General features: G+C 39.6%; 1 protein-coding gene across 1 annotated transcript in view; it reads left to right on the top strand.

Moving 5' to 3' along the window:
* EPHA6 (EPH receptor A6) overlaps positions 1 to 12445 on the top strand; it is a 1030425-nt gene that overhangs the window by 542119 nt on the left and 475861 nt on the right. The window lies entirely within an intron of this gene.

Below are 12445 nucleotides of genomic sequence, written 5' to 3'. Positions count from 1 at the left end.
GCAATGGTAAATGACATTGTTTTTTTCAGTTTCTCTTTCTGTGAGTTCGTTATTGGTGTATAAAAAAAGCCAGAGATTTCTGGGTGTTAATTTTGTATCCTGCTACATTGCCGAATTTGTTTATTAAGTCTAATAGTTTTTTGATGAGTCTTTAGGTTTTCTATGTGTAATATCATGTCATCTGTGAATAATGACAGTTTTACTTTTTTTCCATTTTGGATGCCTATTATTTCTTCTTCTTGTCTCATCGCCATGGCTAACACATCCAGTACTATGTTGAACAGGAGTGGTGAGAGTGGGCATCTCTGTTTTGTTCCTGTTCTTAGGGGAAATGGTTTTAGTTTTTGCCCATTGAGTATGATGTTGGCTGTATGTTTGTCATATATAGCTTTTATTATGTTGAGGTATGATCTCTCTATTCCAATTTGCTGAGAGTTTTTATCAAGAACGGGTGTTGGATTTTGTCAAATGCCTTTTCTGCATTCATTGATATGATTATGTGATTTTTGTCTCTCAATTTGTTTATGTGATATATCACATTTATTGACTTGCAGATATTGTACCATCCTTGCATCCCAGAATAAATCCCACTTGGTCATGGTGTATTATCTTTCTAATGTAATGCTGGGTCCAATTTGCTAGAATTTTGATGAGGATTTTAGCATCCATGTTCATCAGGGATAATGGCCTGTAATTCTCTTTCTTTGTAGTGTCTTTATCTGGTTTTGGTATTAGGGTAATGCTGGCTTCATAGAATGAGCTTGGAAGTATGCCTTCCTCTTCAATTTTTTGGAATAGTCTTAGGAGAATAGGTTTTAGTTCTTCTTTGAAAGTTTGGTAAAACTCTCCTGTGAAGCAGTCTGGCCCGGGGCTTTTGTTTGCTGGAAGTTTTTTGATTACTGCTTCAATTTTCTCCATAGTTATCAGCCTATTCAGACATTTTTATTCTTCCTGTTTGAGTTTTGAAAGGTCATACTTTTCTAGGATTATGTCAATCTCTTCTAGGTTGACCAGTTTGTTGGAATAGAATTGTTCATAGTTTTTTGTTTACTATCCCTTGTATTTCTGTGGGGTCTTTTGTCATTTCATTTCTTTTATTTCTGATTTTGTTTATTTGTATCCTCTCTCTTTGCTTCTTGGTGAGCCTGGCTAGAGTTCATCAATCTTGTTTATCCTTTCAAAGAACCAGCTCTTGGTTTTATTGATCTTTTGTATTTTTTTTTTTGTTTGTATGTCATTTATTTCCACTCTGATCTTTATTTTTTCCTTCCTCTGCTTACTCTGAGCTTTTCTTGTTGCTCTCTTTCTAATTCTTTAAGTTGTAGAGTTAGATGATTTATTACCTGTCATTCTTGTTTTTTTTTGAGGTAGGCCTGTAGAGCTATAAACTCCCCTCTCAGGACTGCTTTCACTGTGTCCCATAGATTTTAGATTGTTGTGTTTTTATTATTTTTTTCCCAGATGTTTTTAATTTTCTCTTTGATCTCTTTGTAACCCAATCATTATTCAATAACATGCTAGTTAGTCTTCAAGTGTTTGAATGTTTTTGATTGTTTTTATTGTAGTTGATTTCTAATATTATGCCATTGTGGTCTGAGAAGATGCTTGATATGATTTCAATCTTCTTGAATTTGAAGAGACTTTGTCTGTGTCCCAATATGTGCTCTATCTTTGAAAATGTCCCATGTGCACTTGAGAAGAATATATATTCTGTAGCTTTGGGGTGAAATGTTCTGAAGATGTCAGTTAAGTCCATCTGATCTAGTGAGTCGTTTAGGATTGCTATTTATTTGCTGATTTTTTTTTGTCTAGAGCAGTGATGGGCAACCTTTTGAGCTTGGTGTGTCAAACTTCGCCAAAAAACTGAGCATAACTCGGGTAGTGTGTCACTTTGAGGAAAAAACTAACTCCAAGACTCTAGTCGCAAGTTAGAGTATATTTGGAGTAAATGTTTCATCCTCAGGAGCAGCAAATGTTTCATCCTCGGCATGCGGCTGCGTGTCAACAGAAATGGCTACGCGTGTCAGTGCTGACACACGTGTCATAGGTTCGCCATCACTGGTCTAGAGGATTTATCCACTGATGTCAATGGGGTATTAAAGTCCCCTACTATGATGGTATTGCTGTGGATCTCTCCCTTGATATCTTCCAGAAGTTTTTTTTAATGTATTTGGGAGTTGTTTACCAGGGTGTGGGTTGCTCTGGGTCTCACAGTCCTTGCTTTCTTGTAGCCCAGTGTGAGATGCTCGCTGGGTTGCTCTAGTTCACCCCTCCTCAGTGTGGAGTGGGGGTGAGTTTCCCTGGGTTGCTCAGTGAGGTGTGCATTGGGTTGCTCCAGATGGCCCCAGCAGGACTATCCTGGGACCAGGTGGTGTGGGCACTGGTTACTCGGGGTCACCCCAGCAGGGCTTTCTAGTGGGCTGGGGTGGAGCAGGCTCTGGTTGCTCTGGATCACACAGTCCCCACTCTCCTGTGGCTCAGAGTGGGGTTCTCTAAGTTTCTCCAGGTCGCCCCTAGAGCAGGTCCCGGTGTTTGGGGTGGAGCAGGCTCCAGGTGGCTCAGGGTCAGGCTAGCAGCACACTTCTTGGGTCCAGGATGGGGGTGGAGCATGGGGTTCCCCTTGCCTTGCACTCACTGTGGGGTCTTGGTGCCAGATCCTAGGACACTGGGTCCCAACAGGCTGGTGAGGAGGCCTGGAGTGGGAGCTCACTCCCCAATGTTTTGATTACTGTCTCTGTGGTGTTACCTTTTCCAGAAAGTCATACAAGTAGAGTCATACAGTGTTTAGCCTTTTAACACTGGCTATAATGCCTTCGAAATTCATACATGTTGTTACATGTAATAGTAGCTTGTTCTTATTGTTGAGTAGTATTCCATTGAATGAATTTACTACACTTTGTTTACTTATTCTCCAGTTAGTGGATACTTGGGTTTCCCCTCAATATTGGGTTATTTTAAATAAAATTAGTAGTATGAAAAATATTATCCTATATAATAAAGAGATACTATGCAAATTGACCATCGCACTCTTGCACAAGATGGCTGCCCCCATGTGGTCACAAGATGGCCGGCAGGGAAGGGCAGTTGTGGGAGATCAGGCCAGCAGGGGAGGGCAGTTGGGGGCGACTGGGCCGGCAGGGGAGGGTAGTTGGGGGCAATCAGGCTGGCATCGGAGCAGTTAGGCGTCAATCAGGCTGGCAGGGGAGTGATTAGGAGGTGATCAGGCTGGAAGGCAGAACCGGTTAGGGGCAATCAGGCAGGCAGGCAGGCAGGCAAGTGGTTGAAAGCCAGCAGTCCCAGATTTGAGAGGGTGCAGGCTGGGCTGAGGGACACCCTCCCCCAGTGCACGATTTTCATGAACCGGGCCTCTAGTTAATAGTAAAACACTAAAATACAGTATTTGGGCATAAGTTCTCAATCCACTTGGGTAATACCTGTAAGTGGAATTGCTGGATCATATGGTAAATGTGTATTTCCCTTTATAAAAAAATTTCCAAGTTGTTTTGTAAATGGCTTTATCATTTTTCTTATCAGCAGTGTATGAAAGTTCCAGTACCTTTCTGTCATTCTCAACACTTATTATTGTTTGCCTTTTTTAATTTTAAATATTCTAATGTGTTTAATAGTATCTCCTTACAGTTTTAATTTATATTCTCTAATGTTTAATGATGTTATATAAACCTTAGAAAGATTATCATGGGTTCTGAGAGAGAGAGAGAGAGGAAAGGAAGTTTGGAAGAGGAAGGGAAATAGAGGAGAGAAGAAGAGGAAGAGGGAGAAAAAAAGGAGGAAGGAAAAAGAAAATGATTGGATTTTGCCAGCCAAACGGTATATTTGGAGTAAATGTTTGAAACTAAGCAGAGATATAAATTCTGAATTGTTTACTAGAGGTAAGTCAAGAAGCTAGGGGAAAAAGTAGAAATTGACATGTTTGTTATCAATTGATACTAAGTGTTGTCTTAGATAAGGTAGAATGTACACTCTCCCCTAGGATAAGAACTATGTTTGTTTTGTTTGTTGTTACATCTCCAGTGCCTATCCTATACATCCTATATAATAAAGAGGTAATATGCAAATTGTCTATCACTCCAACACACAAGATGGCTGCCCCATGTGGTCAAAGATGGCCACCCCCATGTGGACACAAGATGGCCGCCACAAGATGGACAGCAGGGGAGGGCAGTTGGGGGTGATCAGGCCAGCAGGGGAGGGCAGTTAGGGGTAACCAGGCCGGCAGAGGAGGGCAGATGGAGGCGACCAGGCCTGCAGAGGAGGGCAGTTGGGGGGAACAAGTCCTACAGGGGAGGGCAGTTGGGTGGGACCACACCGGCAGAGGAGAGCAGTTAGGGGTGACCAGGCCAGCAGGGGAGGGCAGTTAGGGACAATCGGGCCGGCAGGAGAGCAGTTAGGCATCGATCAGGCTGGCAGAGGAGTGGTTAAGGGGTGATCAGGCTGGCGGGCAGAAGCAGTTAGGGGCAATTAGGCAGGCAGGCAGGCGAGCGGTTGGGAGCCAGCAGTCCTGGATTGTGAGAGGGATGTCCGACTGTCTGAGATAGGGCCTAAACAGGCAGTCAGACATCCCTCGCGGGGTCCCAGATTGGAGAGGGTGCAGGCTGGGCTGAGGGACAATCTCCCCCCCCCCCATGCATGAATTTCATGCATCGGGCCTCTAGTTATAGATTAAACATACAAAAAATTTACTAAATGAATTTAATACATAAATTCATACAATAAATATTTTGAACTTTTATTTTGGGTTCAGGAAGAAACAATGTGTTTTTTTTTTTTCATTCACACAATAATTCTGAGAATGGTGAAACAGTATATGAAATTGACTCACAGGTACCTATGGAAATTATTTTGAGGCTGCCTCTACTAAATTTCCATTGCAGAAGCAAATATTTGGAGGGGGGAACGGCCATTGTTAAATAAGTCAAATTTATAGATACTAGAGTAATAATTCTTATGGAAAGTACAATTATAATCTATTGCCTTTGACAGTGGCATTGTTATCAGTGCAGGTGGGGTATCCCTTTCTCCACTGAGTGCTGGGGATGGTGCTCTTATGATATCTCAAGGAAAATAATATTCTGAGGTTTGCATGGTTGGATGAGTGATTTTTTTTTAATTTAAATTCTTTATTATTTAAAGTATTACATATGTCTCCTTTGTCCCCCATTGACCTCTCCCCAGCCTCTGGATGAGTGATTTTCATTTGCCTGGAATTATATCCCTGGGACTCCAAAGTCCCATTTCCCTTAATCCAGGCCTGGAAGAAGTATAGCTGGGTTTCAGCAGAGCTAGAAGCAAAGCCAGTGTCCAGAGTTTCTATTCAATATTGCAGCCAGGACTAGTTCAGCATCAGGCTAATTGAGTCCATTAGTCCATTGTGTGTGGGATCCATTTGGCCATGGGCCATGTGGGGGAATGCAGGGGGCCAAGAGAGCATACCCCCTGCAACAAGAGTCCCAAGAGCACCAAGAGCACAAGAGAAGCCAAGAGAGGGAATTCCTTTGTTTAGATACTTAGGTATCCCAAATTTCATACCATTGCATTAGCCACACCCATTCTGGCCAATGACCTCTGACCTCTGTGTGACTGACAGCAAGCACTTTTTGAGTCCCCCCAGCTTTACTGGCATGCGTCTATCCACCCCCCATTCCCAGAGTAGTCCCTTCCCCCAGAGATCTTCAGGGAATAGACCGGTGGCTCCCTAGGAGTGTAATGCTTTAGCCTGCTGGTTGAGCTGTCTAAATTCCATTCCTATAATGTTTGGCCTTTCCTTTGCTTCTTTCCCATTATTAAAAAAGTAGGTTAGTAGGGGGGTGAGGGCATGTGTTGGGGGTTGGGGGCGGCCAGGGAGAGGTCAATGGGGGGAAAAGGAGACTTATGTAATACTTTAAACAATAAAGAATTTTTAAAAAAGTAGGTTAATTACAGCACTATCATTGTGACAACTTCTTTGCTAAAACTTTACATTCTCTTTTGAAGTGTATCATAGAAATGTACAATTGAAACCAATATGATCCTATTAACCAATGTCACTCCTAAAAATATTTAAATAGATAAATAAAAAAAGAAAATACTCCTCCCATAAAATTCAGTATTTCAGAAATGAATTTCTATGTCAAGTACATTTTTCACATTTCAGAATTGAATTAAAAATTGAATCTTTTTGGGAGCCGTATATCATGACAATATATTTTCAAATAGAGAAGAACCAAATTATGCACTTAGCCAATGGTCTTATCTGATTTTCCTAAAATTTTATAGTAACAACACTGCTGTTTTTTGCTTAAGTCATTGATAAACATTTCAAACTTAATTTTTGAGTAATCGTATTTTTGTATATGAAAAAAATTATTTTATATACATTTTTTCTATGCTAACATTAAAGAGTAAAATGACAATGGAGAATAGAATAGTATGCAATTCCTTATAATGAACAGAATGCCATAAACCAAATATTGCTTTCAAAATTCTACATTTATCCTTGAAAAATGTAAATCTAATAATAAAGATTTTTCTGCTATTGTATTGCAAATTCAGTTGACTGTGATATGCATATACTCACTCTGGTCTAATCATTTGATTTTATAAATTATTTTTTCTTGTTTAACTTCAAAGTTCAAGGTCAAGTGAATGTTCATGCATATTAAAACTTGCAGAAATAAATGCCAGATCTATCTAGATTTGATCTTATTTTCTTCAAAGATATTTTTAAAAAGGCTTGATTCCACATGTGAAGTAGAGTGGATTTTTTTTATTATGTACTAACTTTTTCAAGTCACTTGAGAATTGTTATTAAAATTGCATAAAAATTGTGGCAGACAATTGCTTGCCCACCACAATGCATCATTTTTTTTTTTTCGTACCATTTTGTTCAGAGAGAAATGTCCCCTTCTCAAGGGAAGGTAGTTTATCATTATCATACTCAAAAACATTAAGTAACTGTGCATAAGTAGGCTAGGTAGGTACAAAGGTAGTTATATAAATGATATAAATACAGGAAAATAAAAGATTGAGATAAAATATTAAATATATTAACATTAGGAAGGTGTTTCACCATGAACTGATGGAAAATATTTTCAAGTTTATCATGAGGTGGGTCATGAGTGGGAGAGTCTAGGAGCATTCACAATTTGGATGGGACTCAAATGAGTAATCAGCATTATTTTTTCTTTGATGGATAAGGAAGTGGTATTTATGGAAATGATGGAGGGAACCTGGAAGACCTGTTCAGGTTTAGTTATAGTGGTAGTAAAATTTTACTAAGTGGACAATTATCAGAAATAATTAAAATACCTTAACAAATGAATTAAATATTTCAGTAGCTTTTTCTGGTACTTTCCTAATCCTAGTGCTTTTATACTGCCTATAAAAGGAGTTTATATATCCTAACATTTATTTTGTACTTATCGAATATTGAAACATTTCCCACTAATGCTTCATGTAGTCTTAAAATTGATCTTGGTATAAGTTTTCATGCATTATTAAAATCACCCTTCAATTTATTTTATATCCAACTTCCATTTTACTCTTATAAAAGTGAGGAATATTACCCTTAGAGTGGTCCTTGATCAGGAATTTAATTTTTAAAAGCTTGATAGTTCATTATATGAAATGACAAATCAAAATTCAACCTCACAATAAAGCTTTTTCATCGAAGCTAGTTTCAAGTATGAGTAATGCTGTGACCATCGTAATCACCAGTGTCTGTGTAAGAAAGGTCCGAACCTGTGGAGAATATTATAAGAGTTTATTGAGCCAAGCTGACAACATGCTGGGAAGCAAGACTCCAACTGCTCCAGAAAAATGACAGTTTTGCAGTTCCTTTAACACTTTTGGAATTAAGGATGGTAGATAAGGAACTGCCGCAACCAGCACGGCTAGGGTTCAGGATCTGAAGAAGGGGTCGCACACAAATGAAAACACTAGACAAGAAATATGAATTTAGAAGGCATGAGGGGCCAGGTGGAAACCTCTCTCTTGGAGAGGCACATCGACTTCTGGCCGGTTTGCTTTTTATTCACTTTTAGATACATATCTTGTCCTCAGTAAAGCATGGCAAACAGGTAGCAGACAGGCTGTCTCAAAGGTCAGTAAAGATTTGCTTTGAGGCTATCAGGTCAGGAAATTGCTTCGAGCCATCACTATCTCAACAGGGAACAATTGGTGCATAGCTTTGGCCATACCAAAGCTCAAGGTTCATCAGCCTTCTGAGTTCCTTGATGCACTCTCATGATAGTATTGGCAATGGATGGCTTCCCGCAAGGAACATTACATGAAGGTGGGAGAATGTAAGCCTGGAAATCTCTATGACTGGATTACAGGATAGTTAACAGAATTATGTGCTCCCTAGAGGGTGGTTACACCTCTCAAGGGTTTGTAAAAGAAGAATAATGACTCCTGGCATTTTAAAGGTGAATTAACCTAGATGAACAAGAACAATACACAGAGCTTGCTTAAGGCAAAAAATAAACCTTTTATAGGCCTGAGGAGTGACACCCCACCATGACCTGCCCAGTTAGGAATTTATGATCCTATCTTCCTGTGAGGTTACTTTCAGTACTGAGCTTGTGGGATTTATCTCAGAGCCCCTTTTTGGTTCACACCAGATATATTTATTTTTCTCTTCAGGTTAGTATACCACCCTTCACAAATGCCATTGACAACATTTTCAACTGGTATTTATTGAGGCAGAAATGTAGAACACTGTGCAAAATAATAGTGAGTCAAGGTTATATATATTATATAGCTTTCCCAGGCATTTACATTTTTAAACTGCATTTCCTTTGTGGTTTCAGTGTTTTGTTAAAACAAAGGAATGAGTCACAAAGAGAAAGCATAAAAATTGTGGCAGACACAATTGCTTGCCCACCACAATGCAACAATTTTTTTCCTTACCATTTTGTTCAGAGAGAAATGTGCCCATTCTCAAGGGAAGGTGTTATTTTTACCTAAATTAGTGCTTTCAATGAGACTTTTGAAGCGGAAAGTCTTCATTGAACATAGCTTTCTGCAGATAGCATTATATTGGCTATTTTTGGCTTTCACAATTCAAGTTCAGCTTAATGTCCCAGGCATAGTGACAATTAAAAAAAACACAAAAAACCCTCAAAGGTTTTGAATACCCCTTAGGGAGTATACCACTTCTAGCTGAGAAACAGGAATCTAAATTAATCATGGTAATCCTGTCCTCCTTTGTCAGTTTTTGTCTAAGAACAGCCATATGACATAGTTCTCATTGCCGTTATGTCAACGTAATTCTTGGGCTGCTTTTAGGAAATTTTTCACTTCTTGATAAAAAAGACATAAGCATTGAGGAAAGAACTTTACCTTGTCACTTGCACTTTTACAGCTCTGGGTACTATTGAGAGAAGATGGGATAACTGGGATGTTAGCAGCAGTCTTATTACTCTGCAGCAAAAAGGCTGGCTAAAAAAGTCTTCACAGTGAGAATGATGAAGCAAAGGATAAAAACCCCTGGGCCTTTGAAGACATCATTGAACTACTGAAACATGTTAGAGAGATATGTAAAGGTTTTTATTGTTTAAGGCGTAATTAGGCAAGTTATAAGTTACTGCAGATTAACAAAATGCAGAACAATGTAAAAGACCCATGCGGTACATTTCTTATATTAATTTTTTTCTTACAAACTTGATGTTTAGATTATTTTACAAACATAAGCATAGCTCAGAAGTATTGCAGCTTTAGTTCTGGACCACTGCCATAAAGCAATTGTTGCAGTGTTTGAGTCACACAACATTTTTGGTTTCCCAGTGTATATAAAATTATGTTAACACTATACTATAGTCTATTAAGTGTTATGTCTAAAAAAGCAATGTATATGCCTCAATTTAAAAATTTAAATGCTTTATTGTCAAAAAGTGCTAATCATCATCTGAGCCTTCAGTGTGTTGTAATCATTTTGCTAGTGGAGGATCTTGCCTTGATTTTGATGGCTTCTGATTGACAAGGGTAGTAGTTGCTAAAAGTTGGGGTGTCTGTGGCAATTTCTTAAATTAACACAACAATGAAGTTCGCCACATCAATTGACTCTTCCTTTTTTACAAATTCTCTGTAGATGCAATGCTGTTTAATAGCATTTACCCACATTAGAACTTCTTTCAAAATTGGTATCAATCCTTTCAAAATGTGCCACTGCTTTATCAACTAAGTTTATGTAATACTAGAGGCCCGATGCATGAAATTTGTGCAAGAGTAAGCCTTCCTTCCCCTGGCTGCCAGCACCGGCTTCCTTCTGGCACCAGGGACCCGGGCTTCCCTCACAGCCCTGGCTTGTCCAGAAGGATGTCTGGTCTAATTATCATATTATGCTTTTATTATTATAGATTCTAAATTCTTTGTTGTCATTTCAACAATCTTCACAGCATCTTCACCAGAAGTAGATTTCATCCCCAAACAACTTTGTTTGCTCATTCATAAGAACCATTTCCTCATCTGTTAGTTTTATAAAGAGATTCGAACAATTCAATCACATCTTCAGACTCCACTTCTGATTCCAGTTTCTTTGCTATTTTTAGCACACCTGCAGTTACTTCTTCCACTGAAGTCTTGAACCCCTCAAAGTCATTCATGAGGGCTGGAATCAACTTCTTACAAACTCCTGTTAATGTTGATATTCTTACCTTTTCCCATGAATCATGACTGTCCTTAATGGCATCTATAATGATGAATACTTTTCAGGAGGTTTTCTCTTTTTAAAAATTTAATTTAATTTAATTATTTTTATCCAGAAGGTTTTAAATTGCCCTTTATTTTTTAAGATTCATCAGAAGAATAACTGCCTATGGCATTGATTGCCTATTGAAATGTGTTTCTTGAATAATAAGACTTGAAAGTCAAAATGACACGATACAATGGGGGGAGGAAGGTGGAACATCTGTAATACTCTCAACAATAAAGATTTAAAAACAAGATCTACACTAATAAAAGAGAAATATGCTAATTGACAGTACCTTCGCTACTCCCACAGCCAATCAGAGCAAGTATGCAAATTAACCCAACAAAGATGGCGGTTAATTTGCATACGCTGAGGGAGGGAGAAGTGAAGACTGAAGACAGCATAGAAGGAAGAGGGAGGGAAAGTGGAAAGCGAGGCAGCTGCGGGAGGGAAAGCACAGGCGGGGCGGGCGGCAGAAAAGTGCGGGGTGGCAGCGGAAGGGAAAGCACGGGGCAGCGTGGCAGGAGGGAAAGCACAGGGTGGGCGGTGGCTGCGGGAGGGAAAGCATGGGGTGGGGGGTAGAGATGGCGGGAGGGAAGGGAAAGCACAGGGTGGCAGCGGGAGGGAAAGTGCGGGGCAGCAGAGGTGGTAGGAGGGAAAGCGCAGGGGTGCGGCGGCTGCAGGAGGGAAAGCGTGGAGGGTGGGGGGTGGGGGGAAGAGGTGGCAGGGAAAGCACGGGGCGAGGGGGGCGGGAAAGGTGGCGGTGGCGGGAGGGAAGCCTGCCAAAAGCCCTGTTCTTGCAGGAATCTTCCTGCAACGGGCCTCTAGTATAAGTATAAAAAAATAGACTCGATCCATGGGCTGCAGAATGGATGTTGTGTTAGCAGGCATGAAAACAACATTAATCTCATCTCCATCAGAGCTCTTGGGTGACCAGGTGCATTGTCAATGAGCAGTAATATTTTGAAAGGAATCTTTTTTCTGAGCAGTTGGTCTCAACAGTCAGCTTAAAATATTCAGTATAGCATGTTGTAAACAGACGTGCTGTCATCAGGATTTGTTGTTCCATTTATAGAACACAGGCAGAGCAGATGTAGCATAATTCTTAAGGTCCCTAGGATTTTGGACATGGTAAATGAGCATTAGTTTTAATTTAAAGTCACCAGCACATTAGCCTCTAACCAGAAACATCAGCCTGTCCTTTGATGCTGTGAAGCCAGGCATTGCATTTACTTCTCTAGCTATGAAAGTCCTAGATGGCATCTTCTTCCACTAGAAGACTATGTGTCCCCTGGAGTAGCACTTTTAGTTTCCTTCAAGAACTTTTACTTTTTATTCACAACTTGGATGACTTTTTCATGCAAAAGGCCTAGCTTTCAGCTTATCTTGGCTTTCCACATGACTTCTTCATTAAGCCTAATCATTCCTAGCTTTTGATTTAAAGTGAGAGTTGTGCAACTTTTCCTTTCACAACACTTAAAGGTCATTTTAGGATTACTAATTGGCCTAATTTCAATATTGTTGTTTCTCAGGGAATGTTGAGGCCTGAGGAGATTAAGAGAGATGGGGGAACAGCCAGAGAGTGGAGTAATTAGAACAATTAGAACACACACATTTGTTGATTAAGTTCACCATTTTATATGGGAGTAGTTTGTGGCACCTGAAAACAAATAGAATAGTAACATCAAAGATCACTGACCAAAGATCACCATAACAAATATAATAACAAAAAATTAAAATATTGTGAGAATTACCAAT

This window comes from Eptesicus fuscus, chromosome 3 (genome assembly GCF_027574615.1).
Source record: "Eptesicus fuscus isolate TK198812 chromosome 3, DD_ASM_mEF_20220401, whole genome shotgun sequence".
Lineage (NCBI taxonomy): Eukaryota > Metazoa > Chordata > Mammalia > Chiroptera > Vespertilionidae > Eptesicus > Eptesicus fuscus.
Note: the sequence above shows the minus strand (reverse complement) of the source record. Positions and strands in the feature narration are given on the sequence as shown.